At 41.0% G+C, this 18,887-nt stretch overlaps 4 non-coding genes across 4 annotated transcripts; 1 reads left to right on the top strand and 3 right to left on the bottom strand.

The window, feature by feature from the left end:
* The first annotated feature begins 3,881 nt into the window (after positions 1–3,881).
* Positions 3,882–3,997, top strand: LOC140310831 (U5 spliceosomal RNA). The gene has a single exon (XR_011916865.1). It is a non-coding gene; the product is annotated as a U5 spliceosomal RNA (small nuclear RNA).
* A 1,446-nt stretch (positions 3,998–5,443) lies between these two features.
* LOC140310368 (U2 spliceosomal RNA) lies at positions 5,444–5,627 on the bottom strand. Its single transcript, XR_011916446.1, has one exon. It is a non-coding gene; the product is annotated as a U2 spliceosomal RNA (small nuclear RNA).
* A 308-nt stretch (positions 5,628–5,935) lies between these two features.
* Positions 5,936–6,049, bottom strand: LOC140310744 (U5 spliceosomal RNA). Its single transcript, XR_011916787.1, has one exon. It is a non-coding gene; the product is annotated as a U5 spliceosomal RNA (small nuclear RNA).
* Positions 6,050–16,557: 10,508 nt separating this feature from the next.
* LOC140310830 (U5 spliceosomal RNA) lies at positions 16,558–16,673 on the bottom strand. The gene has a single exon (XR_011916864.1). It is a non-coding gene; the product is annotated as a U5 spliceosomal RNA (small nuclear RNA).
* Positions 16,674–18,887: the final 2,214 nt, after the last annotated feature.

Here is an 18,887-nt window from a genome sequence, read left to right as displayed (position 1 = left end):
GCTCCCGCTTTTGATCATACATTGTCAGGCATTCGCACCTTGTCTTACCCACTTTTTACAAACTTTAGTCGAACAGTCACACCTTTTTGCAGCCGAACACCACCTCTCCCGCTTTTGATGATGTATGGTCCAGCATTCTTACCTTTTCTAACACATTCTTCAGCAATTATGGTCGGACTTTCACACCTTCTTGTAGCCGAACAACTCCGCTCCCGCTATTGATTGTGTACAGTCGGGTATTTTAACCTTCTCTAACCCGCTTTTTACCAACTATGGTCGGACATTCACACCGTCTTACAGCGGAACACCTCTGCTCCCGCTTTTTACAAACCATGGTCGGACTGTCACATCTTCTTGTAGCCGAACACATCCGCTCCCGCTATTGATTGTGTACAGTCGGGTATTTTAACCTTTTCTTACCCGCTTTTTACCAAGTGTGGTCGGCCATTCACACCTTCGTACAGCGGAACACCTCCGCTCCCTCTTTTGATGGTGTATGTTCGGGCATTCAAACCTTTTCTTACCCGCTTTTTCCAAACTATGGTCGGCTATTCACAGCTTCCTCTCCACCATACTTGTATGGTGGGATATTCACACCCACTTGCATCCGAAGACCTCCGCCCCAAATTTTGTTGATATTTAGTCGGACATTCGCACCTTACCCGCTTTTGGCAAACTATGGCCTTCTTGCAGCCAAACACCTCTGATCTCGCTTTTGATGATGTAAGGTTGGGCATTCAGACCTTGCTTCACCTGCTTTTCACCAAATATAGTCGGACATTCACACCTTCTTGCAGCCGAACACTTCCGCTCCACCTTTTAGTGTTCTATCACACCTTTTTTTCACCGCATTTTATACATTATGGTCGGAAATTTTCAACCACTCTCATCCGAAGACCTCTCCTCCCGCTTTTGTTAATATATTTGAACTTTAGTCGGACATTAACACCTTCTTGCAGCTTAACCACCTCCGCACCCTGTTTTTATCATGTATGGTCTGGCAATACTACCTTTTCTTACCCATTTGTGAGTAATTATGGCTGGACATTCACATCTACTTGCAGCCGAACACCACCTCTCCTGCTTTTGATGATGTATGGACCGGCATTTTTACCTTTTCTAACACATTTTTCAGCAATTATGGTTGGAGATTCACACCTACTCACAGCCGAACACCTCCGCTCCCGCATTTGATGGTGTACAGTCGGGCATACAAACCTGTTCTTACCCGCTTTTTACAAACTATGGTCGGACATTCAAACCTTCTTGTAGCCGAACACATCCACTCCTGCTTTTGATGATGTATGGTTGGGCATTCGCACCTTTTCTTACCCATTTTTCAGTAATTATGGGTGGATATTCACACCTTCTTGCAGCGGAACACCTCCTCTCCCGCTTATGATTATGTGCGGTTTGATATTCGAAAATTTTCTTTCATGTTTTATAGCAATTATTGATGGACATTCATACCTTCTTGAAGCCGAACACATCCACTCCTGCTTTTGATGATGTATGGTTGGGCATTCGAACCTACTTGTTGCCCGTTTTTCATTAATTATGGGTGGACATTCACACCTTGTCGCAGCCAAACACCTCCGCTCCCTGTTTTGATCATGTATGTTTTGACATTCGCACCTTTTCTCACCTGCTTTTTACTATTGTCGGCCAATCACAGCTTCCTCTCCACCATACTTGTATGGTAGGAAATTCTCACCCACTCTCATCCGAAGACCTCTCCTCCCGCTTTTGTTAATATTTAGTCGGGCATTCGAACCTTTTCTTACCCACTTTTTACAAATTATGGTCGAACATTCACACCTACTTGCAGCTGAATACTTCCGCTCCACCTTTTAGTGATGTATAGTTGGCATTTGCACCTTTTGTTACCCTCTTTTTATACTGATTGCTGAAGATTAAGTTGTTCTTTCTCAAACTACAATTTTTTTTTAATTGTTGAAACTTGATTTGAAGTGGATAAATAAGGAGGACAAACAGTTTTAAGTCACGCTGATAGAAGAAATTAATTTTATAACAAAATCTGTATTTCGTCATATGTCGAGAGATGCTTATTGCTGAAGAAGTTCTTTCACATTCTACAAAGTACGTTGTTTATCGTTGAAACTTGATTAGACATGAATAAATATGAAGGACAAAGCAGTCTTAACTTGGTTTGAGTTAATTAATTCGTTTTATAGGAGAATCCGAATTCGTGCTTATTTTCGGATTCCTGAAGAATGAGTCTGGTTCTTTCTCATAATACAAAGTTTGTTGTTTATTGTTGAAACTTCATCAGAAGCGAAGAAATAAATGAATGCCTATCAACAAATGTGGGATCTAAACTCTACTGCTTCCTCTAAAATAATTTCTTTTCTCAATTCAGAAATGTGTGTGTGTAAGTCACAACACCCGTGACACCAAAACGGCTTTCTTTTCTCTCTTTTCTCTACACTCTGCACTATGAGCACACACACCAAATCAGAAAGGCTTTTTTCTCTCTTTTCTACATTATGGACTGTGGGGACACAAAACCGCTCTCTCTTTTTTTTTTTGATTGTGTGCCAGGGCGTTGTCTCACGTATTAGATTATGCTTAAGATACGAATGGGTTTATCAGTCACATCAGAATCCATACATACTGATCCTCCCGTAATAAAATGGTCGGATCTTATCAAACACACTTTGCTTCTTGTGACAATCAAGTCAGCGAAACAGCGTATACACGTCAAGACACTGAATCAAGTTTGCCACAAGAACTCATAAGTTTGGCAGTATTGCTCTGCCGTCAGCAATCATACACCCATTTTATTTTCGTGAGACGTGCAGGCACCTGTTCATCTACTGTTCTATCACTATGAATTAGTTTATCTATTATCAATAAGGATACTTCTACAACTACTATCAAAGTATGTCCAGACTTCTTATGTTGTCAGTTGCTATATATGAATAAGTGGATAGCTACTGACAAGCATTAAGCATGTCACACAGCCCAAACATATAACATTTCAGGACACACCACACAGTTAACAACCACAGTGAAGTGTCAAAGCCCAAACATTCAACAGGACACTTACACAACACATTCAAATCAAACAGTCAGACAACATACAAGAACATATACCCCAGCCGGCATTGCTCCCTGCCTATTTTCCTACAGCTCACTATGTGTGCGCACACCTTTATTCACAAACTCTTCAACTTATACTCTTTTACCGAAGCTGCTACAGCTCGATTGGCCGAATACCCTTAGATCCTATTTCGGTGAATTTGACATCTGCCTTACATGTAACAGATTAGCGGTTTAGCAGTTTTAATTTAGTTTGAGTGAAGGAATTCATTTTATAGCAAAATCCGAAATCGTGAAGCACTCATGAAAGTAAGCTTATTCTCGGATTCCTGAAACTTTAGATTTGCTCTTTCTTTTACTGCAAAGTACAACGTTGTTTTTTTTGTTTAAATCTTTCTAGACATGGTAAATATGAACGACAAAGCAGTTTTGACATAGTTTGAGTGAAGGAATTCATTTTATAGATAAAATCCCAAGAGTCTGCAGAGAAAAGAGAGTGAATGCGAAGTAGACTTTAACACGGCTATGGGAGCGGGCCGAGTGTCGGCTAACCGGGAGAATTGCTTGAAAGAAACGCGACACCGAATGAGCGGTCAGAACAAAGCCTCAATACGGGATTCTCGTGGTGTTTTTGTTGCTGCCTTGTCTTTTGCATAGAGTAAAAGAAAAGGCAGCCATCGAATAGGGCCCGATTGTTCCTACTTGGTCAGCCGAGGAGCAAGGGGGGGGGGCAAGCGTCTCAACCAAGCAAAGCTCACCATGGGGAAGGTGGCTATACCAACTAGCCTGATGCCCTGCTCCCGCAGTGACGGATAATCGTACTCTGGTTTCTCTTCATAACATACAAGTCTTTCGCCTTTTACTAAAGACTTCCGTGGAGAGCAGCACTAATGAGTTGTTTCTATTATATTACCGGGAGTTGTGTAAGTGTCCTGTTGAATGTTACATGTTTGGGCTTTGACACGCTTCACTGTGGTTGTTAACTGTGTGGTGTGTCCTGAAATGTTATATGTTTGGGCTGTGTGACATGCTTAATGCTTGTCAGTAGCTACCCACTTATTCATATATAGCAACTGACTACGTAAGAAGTCCGGACATACTTTGATAGAGTAGTTGTAGAAGTATCCTTATTGATAATAGATAAACTAATTCATAGTGATAGAACAGTAGATGAACAGGTGCCTGCACGTCTCACGAAAATAAAATGGGTGTATGATTGCTGACGGCAGAGCAATACTGCCAAACTTATGAGTTCTTGTGGCAAACTTGATTCAGTGTCTTGACGTGTATACGCTGTTTCGCTGACTTGATTGTCACAAGAAGCAAAGTGTGTTTGATAAGATCCGACCATTTTATTACGGGAGGATCAGTATGTATGGATTCTGATGTGACTGATAAACCCATTCGTATCTTAAGCACAATCTAATACGTGAGACAACGCCCTGGCACACGATAAAAAAAAAAAGAGAGAGCGGTTTTGTGTCCCCACAGTCCATAATGTAGAAAAGACAGAAAAAAGCCTTTCTGATTTGGTGTGTGTGCTCATAGTGCAGAGTGTAGAGAAAAGAAAGCCGTTTTGGTGTCACGGGTGTTGTGACTTACACACACACATTTTTAAATTGAGAAAGGAAATTATTTTAGAGGAAGCACTAGAGTTTAGATCCCACATTTGTTGATAGGCATTCATTTATTTCTTCACTTCTGATAAAAATGATAAGACTGACCTAAAGAATTGGAGGCCCATCACACTTTTAAACTTTGACTGTAAACTTTTTAGCAAGGTTTTAACGACACGGATGTCCTCTGTTTTAGAGGAGGTAATTCACCCAGACCAGGCTTGTGTCATCTCAGAGAGACAACTCACCGACAGCCTCGTACTGATTCGAGACATCATTGATTACGCTAGAGACAGAAACACCCGGCTTGTCATCTTAAATTTAGACTTTGAAAAAGCTTTTGATCGGGTCTCGCATCAATATCTCTTTCAGGTGTTGCAGCCATCGAATAGGGCCCGATTGTTCCTACTTGGTGAGATTTGCTTGGTTGAGACGCTTGCTCCCCCCCCCTTGCTCCTCGGCTGACCAAGTAGGAACAATCGGGCCCTATTCGATGGCTGCCTTGTCTTTTACTCTGTGCAAAAGACAAGGCAGCCACAAACACCACGGGAACACCGTATTGAGGCTTTGTTCTGACCACTCATTCGGTGTCGCGTTTCTTTCAAGCAATTCTCCCGGTTAGCCCACACTCAGCTTGCTCCCAGAGCTGTGTTAAAGTCTACTTCGCATTCACTCTCTTTTCTCAGCAGATTAAAAGAAAGTTTCATCTTGGGCTCCCTGAAACTTCCATCCTGCATCGCTGTTTGCTTTTTCACAAGAGCAGAGAAGAGCGCACCGTTCCCAGCGGCACTGCAGTACTGGGTCGATGCTTGGAGTGAACGGAGCAAGCTTCTTTTTCAACTCCTATTCTTAAAAATCCATTTAATATGTAGTCCTCGTATAGAGGACATATTAAACTGATAAGAACAGATACTACACTTGATCTTAGCCAAAAGGCCGAGAAGCGATAACTGTCCACTGTTTCAGGTCCGAGGGCCCTTGCTGGCACAATGCGCACTTGTAGCAGTGTTCTTTTTATGGCCATAGGTGGCCAGAGTGTCACGTTGCACCTCCGCCCACCCGCTGCACTGAGCACTCTTCAGCCCTTTTAAATGGTATAACTTTGCACTCCCGCATGCTCCAGCAAGCACCATTCAAGCAACAACTTTGCACTCCAGCTTCGAACATCGGCACAATCGCAACAAGTAAGGCGACTCTACTCAGAGAAGTAACTCTGCACAGTAACAAAATTTATTTTGCACAGACAGAAAGGGCTTCACCCGCAAAGGTAAAGCCTGCCAAAAATAGAAACAACTCATTAGTGCTGCTCTCCACGAAAGTCTTTAGTAAAAGGCGAAAGACTTGTATGTTATGAAGAGAAACCAGAGTACGATTATCCGTCACTGCGGGAGCAGGGCATCAGGCTAGTTGCCATAGCCACCTTCCCCATGGTGAGCGTTGCTTGGTTGAAACGCTTGCCCCTGTGCAATCGACAAGGCAGCAACAAAAACACCACGGGAACACCGTATTGAGGCTTTGTTCTGACCGCTCATTCGGTGTCGCGTTTCTTTCAAGCAATTCTCCCGGTTAACCCACACTCGGCTCGCTCCCAGAGCCGTGTTAAAGTCTACTTCGCATTCACTCTCTTTTCTCAGCAGACTCTTGGGATTTTATCTATAAAATGAATTCCTTCACTCAAACTATGTTAAAACTGCTTTGTCCTTCATATTTACCATGTCTAGAAAGATTTAATCAAAAAAAAAACAACGTTGTACTTTGCAGTAAAAGAAAGAGCAAATCTAAAGTTTCAGGAATCCGAGAATAAGCTTACTTTCATGAGTTCTTCACAATTTCGGATTTTGCGATAAAATGAATTCCTTCACTCGAACTAAATTAAAACTGCTAAACCGCTAATCTGTTACATGTAAGGCAGATGTCAAATTCACCGAAATAGGATCTAAGGGTATTCGGCCAATCGAGCTGTAGCAGCTTTGGTAAAAGAGTATAAGTTGAAGAGTTTGTGAATAAAGGTGTGCGCACACATAGTGAGCTGTAGGAAAATAGGCAGGGAGCAATGCCGGCTGGGGTATATGTTCTTGTATGTTGTCTGACTGTTTGATTTGAATGTGTTGTGTAAGTGTCCTGTTGAATGTTACATGTTTGGGCTTTGACACTTCACTGTGGTTGTTAACTGTGTGGTGTGTCCTGAAATGTTATATGTTTGGGCTGTGTGACATGCTTAATGCTTGTCAGTAGCTACCCACTTATTCATATATATAACAACTGACAACATAAGAAGTCTGGACATACTTTGATAGTAGTTAGAAGTATCCTTATTGATAATAGATAAACTAATTCATAGTGATAGAACAGTAGATGAACAGGTGCCTGCACATGTCTCACGAAAATAAAATGGGTGTATGATTGCTGACGGCAGAGCAATACTGCCAAACTTATGAGTTCTTGTGGCAAACTTGATTCAGTGTCTTGACGTGTATACGCTGTTTCGCTGACTTGATTGTCACAAGAAACAAAGTGTGTTTGATAAGATCCGACCATTTTATTACGGGAGGATCAGTATGTATGGATTCTGATGTGACTGATAAACCCATTCGTATCGTAAGCATAATCTAATACGTGAGACAACGCCCTGGCACACAATCAAAAAAAAAAAGAGAGAGCGGTTTTGTGTCCCCACAGTCCATAATGTAGAAAAGAGAGAAAAAAGCCTTTCTGATTTGGTGTGTGTGCTCACAGTGCAGAGTGTAGAGAAAAGAGAGAAAAGAAAGCCATTTTGGTGTCACGGGTGTTGTGACTTACACACACACATTTCTGAATTGAGAAAGGAAATTATTTTAGAGGAAGCACTAGAGTTTAGATCCCACATTTGTTGATAGGCATTCATTTATTTCTTCACTTCTGATGAAGTTTCAACAATAAACAACAAACTTTGTATTATGAGAAAGAACCAGACTCATTCTTCAGGAATCCGAAAATAAGCTCTATTTTACGAGTTATGCACGAATTCGGATTCTCCTATAAAACGAATTCCTTAACTCTAACCAAGTTAAGACTGCTTTGTCCTTCATATTTATTCATGTCTAATCAAGTTTCAACGATAAACAACGTTGTACTTTGTAGAATGAGAAAGAACTTCTTCAGCAATAAGCATCTCTCGACATATGACGAAATACAGATTTTGCTATAAAATTAATTCCTTCTATCAGCCTGACTTAAAACTGTTTGTCCTCCTTATTTATCCACTTCAAATCAAGTTTCAACAATTAAAAAAATGTTGTAGTTTGAGAAAAAACAACTTAATCTTAAGCAATCAGTAGGGTAAGAAAGGGTAAGAAAAGGTGCCAAATGCCAACCATACATCACTAAAAGGTGGAGCGGAAGTATTCGGCTGCAAGTAGGTGCGAATGCCTGACAATGTATGATCAAAAGAGGGAGCGGAGGTTTTCGGCTGCAAGGTCTGAATGTCCAACCATAATTTGTAAAAACCGGGGAAGAAAAGGCTCGAAAGCCCGACTATACACCATCAAAAGCGGGAGCGGAGGTGTTCGGCTGCAAGTAGGTGTGAATGTTCGACCACAATTTGTAAAAAGCGGGTAAGAAAAGGTTCGAATGCCCGACTATATATTAACCAAAGCAGGAGGAGAGGTCTTCGGATAAGAGTGGGTGAGAATTTACAACCATAATCTATAAAATGCGGTGAAAAAAAAGGTGTGAATACCCCATAGAACACTAAAAGGTAGAGCGGAAGTGTTCGGCTGCAAGAAGGTGTGAATGTCTGACCATAGTTTGTAAAAAGCGGGTAAGAAAAGGTTCGAATGCCCGAACATACACCATCAAAGGAGGGAGCGGAGGTGTTCCGCTGTAAGAAGGTGTGAATGTCCGACCATAGTTGGCAAAAAGCAGGTAAGAAAAGGTTAAAATACCCGATTGTACACAATCAATAGCGGGAGCAGAGTTGTTCCGCTACTAAAAGGTGTGAAAGTCCGACCATGGTTTGTAAAAAGCGGGTAAGAAAAGGTGCGAATGCCCGACAATGTATGATCAAAAGAGGGAGCGGAGGTTTTCGGCTGAAAGAAGGTCTGAATGTCCATCCATAATTTGTAAAAATCTGGGAAGAAAAGGCTCGAAAGCCCGACTATACACCATCAACAGCTGGAGCGGATGTGTTCAACTGCAAGAAGGTCTGAATGTCCATCAATAATTGCTAGAAAACATGGAAGAGAATTTTCGAATATCAAACCGCACATGATCATAAGCGGGAGAGGAGGTGTTAAAATGCAAAAAGGTGTGAATGTCCACCCATAATTACTGCAAAATGGGTAAGAAAAGGTACGAATGCCCAACCATACATCATCAAAAGCAGGAGTGGATGTGTTCGGCTACAAGAAGGTTTTAATGTCCAACCATAGTTTGTAAAAAGCGGGTAAGAAAAGGTTCGAAAGCCCGAACATACACCATCAAAAGAGGGAGCGGCGGTGTTCCACTGTAAGAAGGTGTGAATGTCTGACCATAGTTGGTAAAAAGCGGGTAAGAAAAGGTGAAAATACCCGACTGTACACAATCAATAGCGGGAGCGGAGTTGTTCGGCTACTAAAAGGTGTGAAAGTCCGACCCTGGTTTGTAAAAAGCGGGTAAGAGAAGGTGCGAATGCCCGACAATGTATGATCAAAAGAGGGAGCGGAGGTTTTCGGCTGCAAGAAGGTCTGAATGGCCAACCATAATTTTGTAAAAACCGGGGAAGAAAAGGCTCGAAAGCCCGACTATACATCATCAAAAGCGGGAGCGGAGGTGTTCAGCTGCAAGGAGGTCTGAATGTCCATCAATAATTGCTAGAAAACATGAAAGAAAATTTTCGAATATCAAACTGCACATGATCATAAGCGGGAGAGGAGGTGTTCAGCTGCAAGAAGGTGTGAATGTCTACCCATAATTACTGAAAAATGGGTAAGAAAAGGTTCGAATGCCCGAATATACATCATCAAAAGCGGAAGCGGAGGTGTTCGGCTGCAAGAAGGTGTGAACGTCCGACCAAAGTTTGTAAAAAGCAGTGAAGAAAAGTTTCGAATATCCAACCAAACATAATCAAAAGCGGGAGCAGAGCTGTTCGACTGCAAGTAGGTGTGAATGTCAGATCATAATTTGCAAAAAGCTGATGAGAAAGGGTGAGAATGCCCGACTATACACCATCAAATGCGGGAGCGGAAGTGTTCGGCTGTGAGTAGGTGTGAATGTCAAACCATAATTGCTGAAAAATGTGTTAGAAAAGACTAGAATGCCGGACCATACATCATCAAAAGCGGGAAAAGTGGTGTTCGGCTGCAAGTAGGTGTGAATGTCCAGCCATAATTACTCACAAACCGGTAAGAAAAGGTAGTATTGCCAGACCATACATTATCAAAACAGGGAGCGGAGGTGGTTCAGCTGCAAGGTTTGAATGTCTGACTAAAGTTTATAAAAAGCGGGTAAGACAAGGTGCGAATGCCTGACAATGTATGATCAAATGAGGGAGCGGAGGTTTTCGGCTGCAAGGTCTGAATGTACAACCATAATTTGTAAAAAGCGGGTAAGAAAAGGTTTGAATGCCCGACTATATATTAACAAAAGCAGGAGGAGAGGTCTTCGGATGAGTGGGTGAGAATTTCCAACCATAATCAATAAAATGCGGTGAAAAAAAAGGTGTGAATACCCCATAGAACACTAAAAGGTGGAGCAGAAGTGTTCGGCTGCAAGAAGGTGTGACTGTTCGACTATATTTGGTGAAAAGCAGGTGAAGCAAGGTCTGAATGCCCAACCTTACATCATCAAAAACGAGATCAGAGGTGTTTGGCTGCAAGAAGGCCATAGTTTGCCAAAAGCGGGTAAGCTGCGAATGACCGACTAAATATAAAAAAAAGTGGGGGCGGAGGTTTTCGGATGCAAGTGGGTGTGAATATCCCACCATACAAGTATGGTGGAGAGGAAGCTGTGAATGGCCGACCATAGTTTGGAAAAAGCGGGTAAGAAAAGGTTTGAATGCCCGAACATACACCATCAAAAGAGGGAGCGGAGGTGTTCCGCTGTACGAAGGTGTGAATGTCCGACCATACTTGGTAAAAAGCGGGTAAGAAAAGGTTAAAATACCCGACTGTACACAATCAATAGCGGGAGCGGATGTGTTCGGCTACAAGAAGGTGTGACAGTCCGACCATGGTTTGTAAAAAGCGGGTAAGAAAAGGTGCGAATGTCCGACAATGTATGATCAAAAGAGAGAGCGGAGGTTTTCGGATACACGAATGTTTGAATGTCCTACCATAGTTTGTAAATAGCGGGTAAGAAAAGGTTCGAATGCCCGACTATACACCATAAAAAGCGGGAGCGGAGGTGTTCCGCTGTAAGACGGTGTGAATGTCCGACCATAGTTGGTAAAAAGTGGGTAAGAAAAGGTTAAAATACCCGACTGTACACAATCAATAGCGGGAGCGGAGTTGTTCGGCTACAAGAAGGTGTGAAAGTCCGACCATGGTTTGTAAAAAGCAGTTAAGAAAAGGTTCGAATATCCAACCAAACATAATCAAAAGCGGGAGCAGAGCTGTTCGACTGCAAGTATGTGTGATTGTCCAGCCATAATTACTCACAAACGGGGGAAGAAAAGGTAGTATTGCCAGACCATACATGATCAAAACAGGGAGCGGAGGTTCAGCTGCAAGGTGTGAATGTCTGACTATAGTTTGTAAAAAGCGGGTAAGACAAGGTGCGAATGCCCAACAATGTATGATCAAAAGAGAGAGCGGAGGTGTTCGGCTGCAAGGTCTGAATGTCCAACCATAATTTGTAAAAACCGGGTAAGAAAAGGCTCGAAAGCCCGACTATACATCATCAAAAGCGGGAGCGGAGGTGTTCAGCTGCAAGAAGGTGTGAATGTTCGACTAAAGTTTGTAAAAAGCTGGTAAGACAAGGAGCGATGTCCCGACATTGTATGATCAAAAGCGGGAGCGGAGGTGTCCAGCTGTGAGTAGGTGTGAATGTCCGACCATAATTGCTGAAAAATGTGTTAGAAAAGGTAAGAATACTGGACCATACATCATCAAAAGCGGGAGAGGTGGTGTTCGGCTGCAAGAAGGTGTGAAAGTCCAACAATGGTTTGTAAAAAGCGGGTAAAAAAAGGTTCGAATGCCCGAATATACATCATCAAAAGCGGAAGCGGAGGTGTTCGGATGCAAGAAGGTGTGAACGTCCGACCAAAGTTTGTAAAAAGCAGTGAAAAGCGAGAAAAAGCATTTCGTGAGTTCTGCATGATTTGGGATTTTGCTTATAAAATGCATTACTTCACTCAAACTATGTTAAAACTGATTTGTCCTTCATATTTACCATGTCTAGAAATATTTAAAAAAAAAAACAACGTTGTACTTTGCAGTAAAAGAAAGATCAAATCTAAAGTTTCAGGAATCCGAGTATAAGCCTGCTTTCATGAGTTCTGCACGATTTCGGATTTTGCTATAAAATGAATTGCTTTGCTCAAACCAAGTTAGAACTGCTTTGTCCTTCCATATTCATCAATGTCTAGATCGACTTCAACAAAGAAAAACATTGGACTTTGGAGTAGAAGAAGTTGAAATCCATCTACACATTGATAAATATGAAGGACAAAGCAGTTCCCACTTGCCCATAAGAAAATAAGCTTATTCTCGGATTCCTGATCCTTCAGTGTTGCTCTTTCTTCTACTGCAAAATACAATGTTGTTCTTTGTTGAAGTCGATCTAGACATTGATAAATATGAAGGTAAAAGCCGTTTTAACATAGTTTGAGTGAAGGAATTGATTTTATAGATAAAATCCCAAATCATGCAGAACTCCTCAAAAGGGAGGTATGGCTTAATCACAAGTGTGGCTCTTTCTCATTCAGGGTAATATGAGGAAGTTTATGCTTGAAATATATGTAGAAATGGGTACATATGAAGGACAAAGCAGTGTTAACTTAGTTTGAGTGAAGGAATTCATTTTATACATAAAATCCCAAATCATGCAGAACGTATGAAAAGAAGCTTATTCTCGGATTCCTGATCCTTCAGTTTTGCTCTTTCTTCTACTGCAAAATACAATGTTGTTCTTTGTTGAAGTTGATCTAGACATTGATAAATATGAAGGAAAAAGCAGTTTTAACTTGGTTTGAGTGAATGAATTCATTTTATACATAAAATCCGAAATCGTGCAGAACTCATGAAAATAAGCTTATTCTCGGATTCCTAAAACTTTTGATTTGCTCTTTCTTTTATTGCAAAGTACAACGTTGTTTTTTTGTTTAAATCTATCAAGACATTGATAAATATGAAGGTAAAAGCCGTTTTAACATAGTTTGAGTGAAGGAATCAATTTTATAGATAAAATCCCAAATCATGCAGAACTCCTCAAAAGGGAGGTATGGCTTAATCACAAGTGTGGCTCTTTCTCATTCAGGGTAATATGAGGAAGTTTATGCTTGAAATATATGTAGAAATGGGTACATATGAAGGACAAAGCAGCGTTAACTTAGTTTGCGTGAAGAAATTCATTTTATACATAAAATCCAAAATCGTGCAGTACTCATGAAAATAAGCTTATTCTCGGATTCCTAAAACTTTTGATTTGCACTTTCTTTTACTGCAAAGTACAACGTTTTTTTTTTGTTTAAATCTATCTAGACATTGATAAATACCAGCCGAAACTCTGCTGCCGCTTTTGATAATTTATGGTTGGGCATTCTTACCTTTTCTTACCCGCTTTTTACAAATTATGATCTTACATTCACACCTACTTGCAGTCGAACATCTTCTCATCCACTTATGATCATGTGCGGTTGGGCTTTCGCACCTTTTCTTACCCATTTTTCAGTAATTATGGGTGGACATTCAGACCTTCTTGCAGCCGAAAACCTCCGCTCCTCTTTTGATCATACATTGTCGGGCATTCACACCTTGTCTTACCCGCTTTTTACAAACTTTAGTCGGACATTCAAACCTTCTTGCAGCTGTTTTGATCATATATGGTCTGGCAATAGTACCTTTTCTTACCCGTTTGTGAGTAATTATGGCTGGACATTCACACCTTCTTGCAGCCGAACACAACCTCTACCGCTTTTGATGATATATGGTCCGGCATTCTTACCTTTTCTAACACATTTTTCAGCAATTATGGTCGGAGATTCACACCTACTCACAGACGAACACCTCCGCTCCCACATTTGATAGTGTATAGTCGGGCATTCTCACCCTTTCTCATCAGCTTTTTGCAAATTATGATCTGACATTCACACCTACTTCCAGTCGAACACCTCCGCTCCCGCTTTTGATTATGTTTGGTTAGATATTCGAACCTTTTCTTAACTGCTTTTTACAAACTTTGGTCGGACGTTCACAATATCTTGCAGCCGAACACCTCCGCTTCCGCTTTTGATAGTGTATATTCGGAAATACGAACCTTATCTTACCCGCTTTTTACAAACCAAGGTCGGACTTTCACACCTTCTCTCAGCTGAACAACTCCGCTCCCTCTTTTGATTGTGTACAGTCGGGTAATTTAACCTTTTCTTACCCGCTTTTTACCATCTATGGTCGGACATTCACACCGTCTTACAGCGGAACACCTCCGCTCCCTCTTTTGATGATGTATGGTTAGACATTCGCACCTTTTCTTACCCATTTTTCAGTAATTATGGGTAGACATTCACACCTTCTTGCAGCTGAACACCTCCTCTCCCGCTTAAGATCATGTGCAGTTTGATATTCGAAAATTTTCTTTCATGTTTTCTAGCAATTATTGATGGACATTCAGACCGTCTTGCAGCTGAACACCTCCGCTCCCACTTTTGATGGTGTATAGTCGGGCTTTCGAGCCTTTTCTTCCCTGGTTTTTACAAATTATGGTTGGACATTCAGACCTTCTTGCAGCCGAAAACCTCCACTCCCTCTTTTGATCATACATTGTCGGGCATTCGCACCTTTTCTTACCCGCTTTTTACAAACCATGGTCGGACTTTCACACCTTTTAGTAGCCGAACAACTCCGCTCCCGCTATTGATTGTGTACAGTCGGGTATTTTAACCTTTTCTTACCCGCTTTTTACCAACTATGGTTGGACATTCACACCTTCTTACAGCAGAACACCTCCGCTCCCTGTTTTGATTATGTATGGTTTGACATTCGCACCTTCTCTCACCCGCCTTTTACTATGGTCGGCCATTCACAGCTTCCTCTCCACCATACTTGTATGGTGGGATATTCACACCCACTTGCATCCGAAGACCTCCGCCCCCACTTTTGTTGATATTTAGTCGGTCATTCGCACCTTACCCGCTTTTGGCAAACTATGGCCTTCTTGCAGCCAAACACCTCTGATCTCGCTTTTGATGATGTAAGGTTGGGCATTCAGACCTTGCTTCACCTGCTTTTCACCAAATATAGTCGGACATTCACACCTTCTTGCAGCCGAACACTTCCGCTTTTAGTGTTCTATGAGGCATTCACATATTTTTTTTCACCGTATTTTATAGATTATGGTTGGAAATTCTCACCCACTCTCATCCGAAGACCTCTCCTCCCGCTTTTGTTAATATATAGTCGGGCATTCGAACCTTTTCTTATCCGCTTTTTACAAATTATGGTCGAACATTCACACCTACTTGCAGCTGAATACTTCCGCTCCACCTTTTAGGTATGTATGGTTGGCATTTGCACCTCTTTTTATACTGATTGCTGAAGATTAAGTTGTTCTTTCTCAAACTACAATTTTTTTTTAATTGTTGAAACTTGATTTGAAGTGGATAAATAAGGAGGACAAACAGTTTTAAGTCAGGCTGATAGAAGGAATTAATTTTATAGCAAAATCTGTATTTCGTCATATGTCGAGAGATGCTTATTGCTGAAGAAGTTCTTTCTCATTCTACAAAGTACAACGTTGTTTATCGTTGAAACTTGATTAGACATGAATAAATATGAAGGACAAAGCAGTCTTAACTTGGTTTGAGTTAATGAATTCGTTTTATAGGAGAATCCGAATTCGTGCATAACTCATAAAATAGAGCTTATTTTCGGATTCCTGAAGAATGAGTCTGGTTCTTTCTCATAATACAAAGTTTGTTGTTGAAACTTCATCAGAAGTGAAGAAATAAATGAATGCCTATCAACAAATGTGGGATCTAAACTCTAGTGCTTCCTCTAAAATAATTTCCTTTCTCAATTTAGAAATGTGTGTGTGTAAGTCACAACACCCGTGACACCAAAACGGCTTTCTTTTCTCTACACTCTGCACTATGAGCACACACACCAAATCAGAAAGGCTTTTTTCTCTCTTTTCTACATTATGGACTGTGGGGACACAAAACCGCTCTCTCTCTTTTTTTTTTTTTATCGTGTGCCAGGGCGTTGTCTCACGTATTAGATTATGCTTAAGATACGAATGGGTTTATCAGTCACATCAGAATCCATACATGCTGATCCTCCCGTAATAAAATGGTCGGATCTTATCAAACACACTTTGTTTCTTGTGACAATCAAGTCAGCGAAACAGCGTATACACGTCAAGACACTGAATCAAGTTTGCCACAAGAACTCATAAGTTTGGCAGTATTGCTCTGCCGTCAGCAATCATACACCCATTTTATTTTTGTGAGACATGTGCAAGCACCTGTTCATCTACTGTTCTATCACTATGAATTAGTGATCTATTATCAATAAGGATACTTCTACAACTACTATCAAAGTATGTCCGGACTTCTTATGTTGTCAGTTGCTATATATGAATAAGTGGGTAGCTACTGACAAGCATTAAGCATGTCACACAGCCCAAACATATAACATTTCAGGACACACCACACAGTTAACAACCACAGTGAAGCGTGTCAAAGCCCAAACATGTAACATTCAACAGGACACTTACACAACTCCCGGTAATATAATAGAAACAACTCATTAGTGCTGCTCTCCACGGAAGTCTTTAGTAAAAGGCGAAAGACTTGTATGTTATGAAGAGAAACCAGAGTACGATTATCCGTCACTGCGGGAGCAGGGCATCAGGCTAGTTGGTATAGCCACCTTCCCCATGGTGAGCTTTTCTTGGTTGAGACGCTTGCCCCCCCCCCCCCCCCCCCCCCCCCCCCCTTGCTCCTCGGCTGACCAAGTAGGAACAATCGGGCCCTATTCGATGGCTGCCTTGTCTTTTACTCTATGCAAAAGACAAGGCAGCAACAAAAACACCACGAGAATCCCGTATTGAGGCTTTGTTCTGACCGCTCATTCGGTGTCGCGTTTCTTTCAAGCAATTCTCCCGGTTAGCCGACACTCGGCTCGCTCCCATAGCCGTGTTAAAGTCTACTTCGCATTCACTCTCTTTTCTCTGCAGACTCTTGGGATTTTATCTATAAAATGAATTCCTTCACTCAAACTATGTTAAAACTGCTTTGTCGTTCATATTTACCATGTCTAGAAAGATTTAAACAAAAAAACCAACGTTGTACTTTGCAGTAAAAGAAAGAGCAAATCTAAAGTTTCAGGAATCCGAGAATAAGCTTACTTTCATGAGTGCTTCACGATTTCGGATTTTGCTATAAAATGAATTCCTTCACTCAAACTAAATTAAAACTGCTAAACCGCTAATCTGTTACATGTAAGGCAGATGTCAAATTCACCGAAATAGGATCTAAGGGTATTCGGCCAATCGAGCTGTAGCAGCTTCGGTAAAAGAGTATAAGTTGAAGAGTTTGTGAATAAAGGTGTGCGCACACATAGTGAGCTGTAGGAAAATAGGCAGGGAGCAATGCCGGCTGGGGTATATGTTCTTGTATGTTGTCTGACTGTTTGATTTGAATGTGTTGTGTAAGTGTCCTGTTGAATGTTTGGGCTTTGACACTTCACTGTGGTTGTTAACTGTGTGGTGTGTCCTGAAATGTTATATGTTTGGGCTGTGTGACATGCTTAATGCTTGTCAGTAGCTACCCACTTATTCATATATAGCAACTGACAACATAAGAAGTCTGGACATACTTTGATAGTAGTTGTAGAAGTATCCTTATTGATAATAGATAAACTAATTCATAGTGATAGAACAGTAGATGAACAGGTGCCTGCACGTCTCACGAAAATAAAATGGGTGTATGATTGCTGACGGCAGAGCAATACTGCCAAACTTATGAGTTCTTGTGGCAAACTTGATTCAGTGTCTTGACGTGTATACGCTGTTTCGCTGACTTGATTGTCACAAGAAACAAAGTGTGTTTGATAAGATCCGACCATTTTATTACGGGAGGATCAGTATGTATGGATTCTGATGTGACTGATAAACCCATTCGTATCTTAAGCATAATCTAATACGTGAGACAACGCCCTGGCACACAATCAAAAAAAAAAAGAGAGAGCGGTTTTGTGTCCCCACAGTCCATAATGTAGAAAAGAGAGAAAAAAGCCTTTCTGATTTGGTGTGTGTGCTCATAGTGCAGAGTGTAGAGAAAAGAGAGAAAAGAAAGCCGTTTTGGTGTCACGGGTGTTGTGACTTACACACACACATTTCTGAATTGAGAAAAGAAATTATTTTAGAGGAAGCAGTAGAGTTTAGATCCCACATTTGTTGATAGGCATTCATTTATTTCTTCGCTTCTGATGAAGTTTCAACAATAAACAACAAACTTTGTATTATGAGAAAGAACCAGACTCATTCTTCAGGAATCCGAAAATAAGCACGAATTCGGATTCTCCTATAAAACGAATTAATTAACTCAAACCAAGTTAAGACTGCTTTGTCCTTCATATTTATTCATGTCTAATCAAGTTTCAACGATAAACAACGTTGTACTTTGTAGAATGTGAAAGAACTTCTTCAGCAATAAGCATCTCTCGACATATGACGAAATACAGATTTTGCTATAAAATTAATTTCTTCTATCAGCGTGACTTAAAACTGTTTGTCCTCCTTATTTATCCACTTCAAATCAAGTTTCAACAATTAAAAAAAAATTGTAGTTTGAGAAAGAACAACTTAATCTTCAGCAATCAGTATAAAAAGAGGGTAACAAAAGGTGCAAATGCCAACCATACATCACTAAAAGGTGGAGCGGAAGTATTCAGCTGCAAGTAGGTGTGAATGTTCGACCATAATTTGTAAAAAGTGGGTAAGAAAAGGTTCGAATGCCCGACTAAATATTAACAAAAGCGGGAGGAGAGGTCTTCGGATGAGAGTGGGTGAGAATTTCCTACCATACAAGTA

This window comes from Leuresthes tenuis, unplaced genomic scaffold (assembly GCF_036924035.1).
Source record: "Leuresthes tenuis unplaced genomic scaffold, fLeuTen1.0.hap1 SCAF_6, whole genome shotgun sequence".
NCBI classification, from domain to species: domain Eukaryota; kingdom Metazoa; phylum Chordata; class Actinopteri; order Atheriniformes; family Atherinopsidae; genus Leuresthes; species Leuresthes tenuis.
This window is presented reverse-complemented; position numbering and strand designations above follow the sequence as displayed.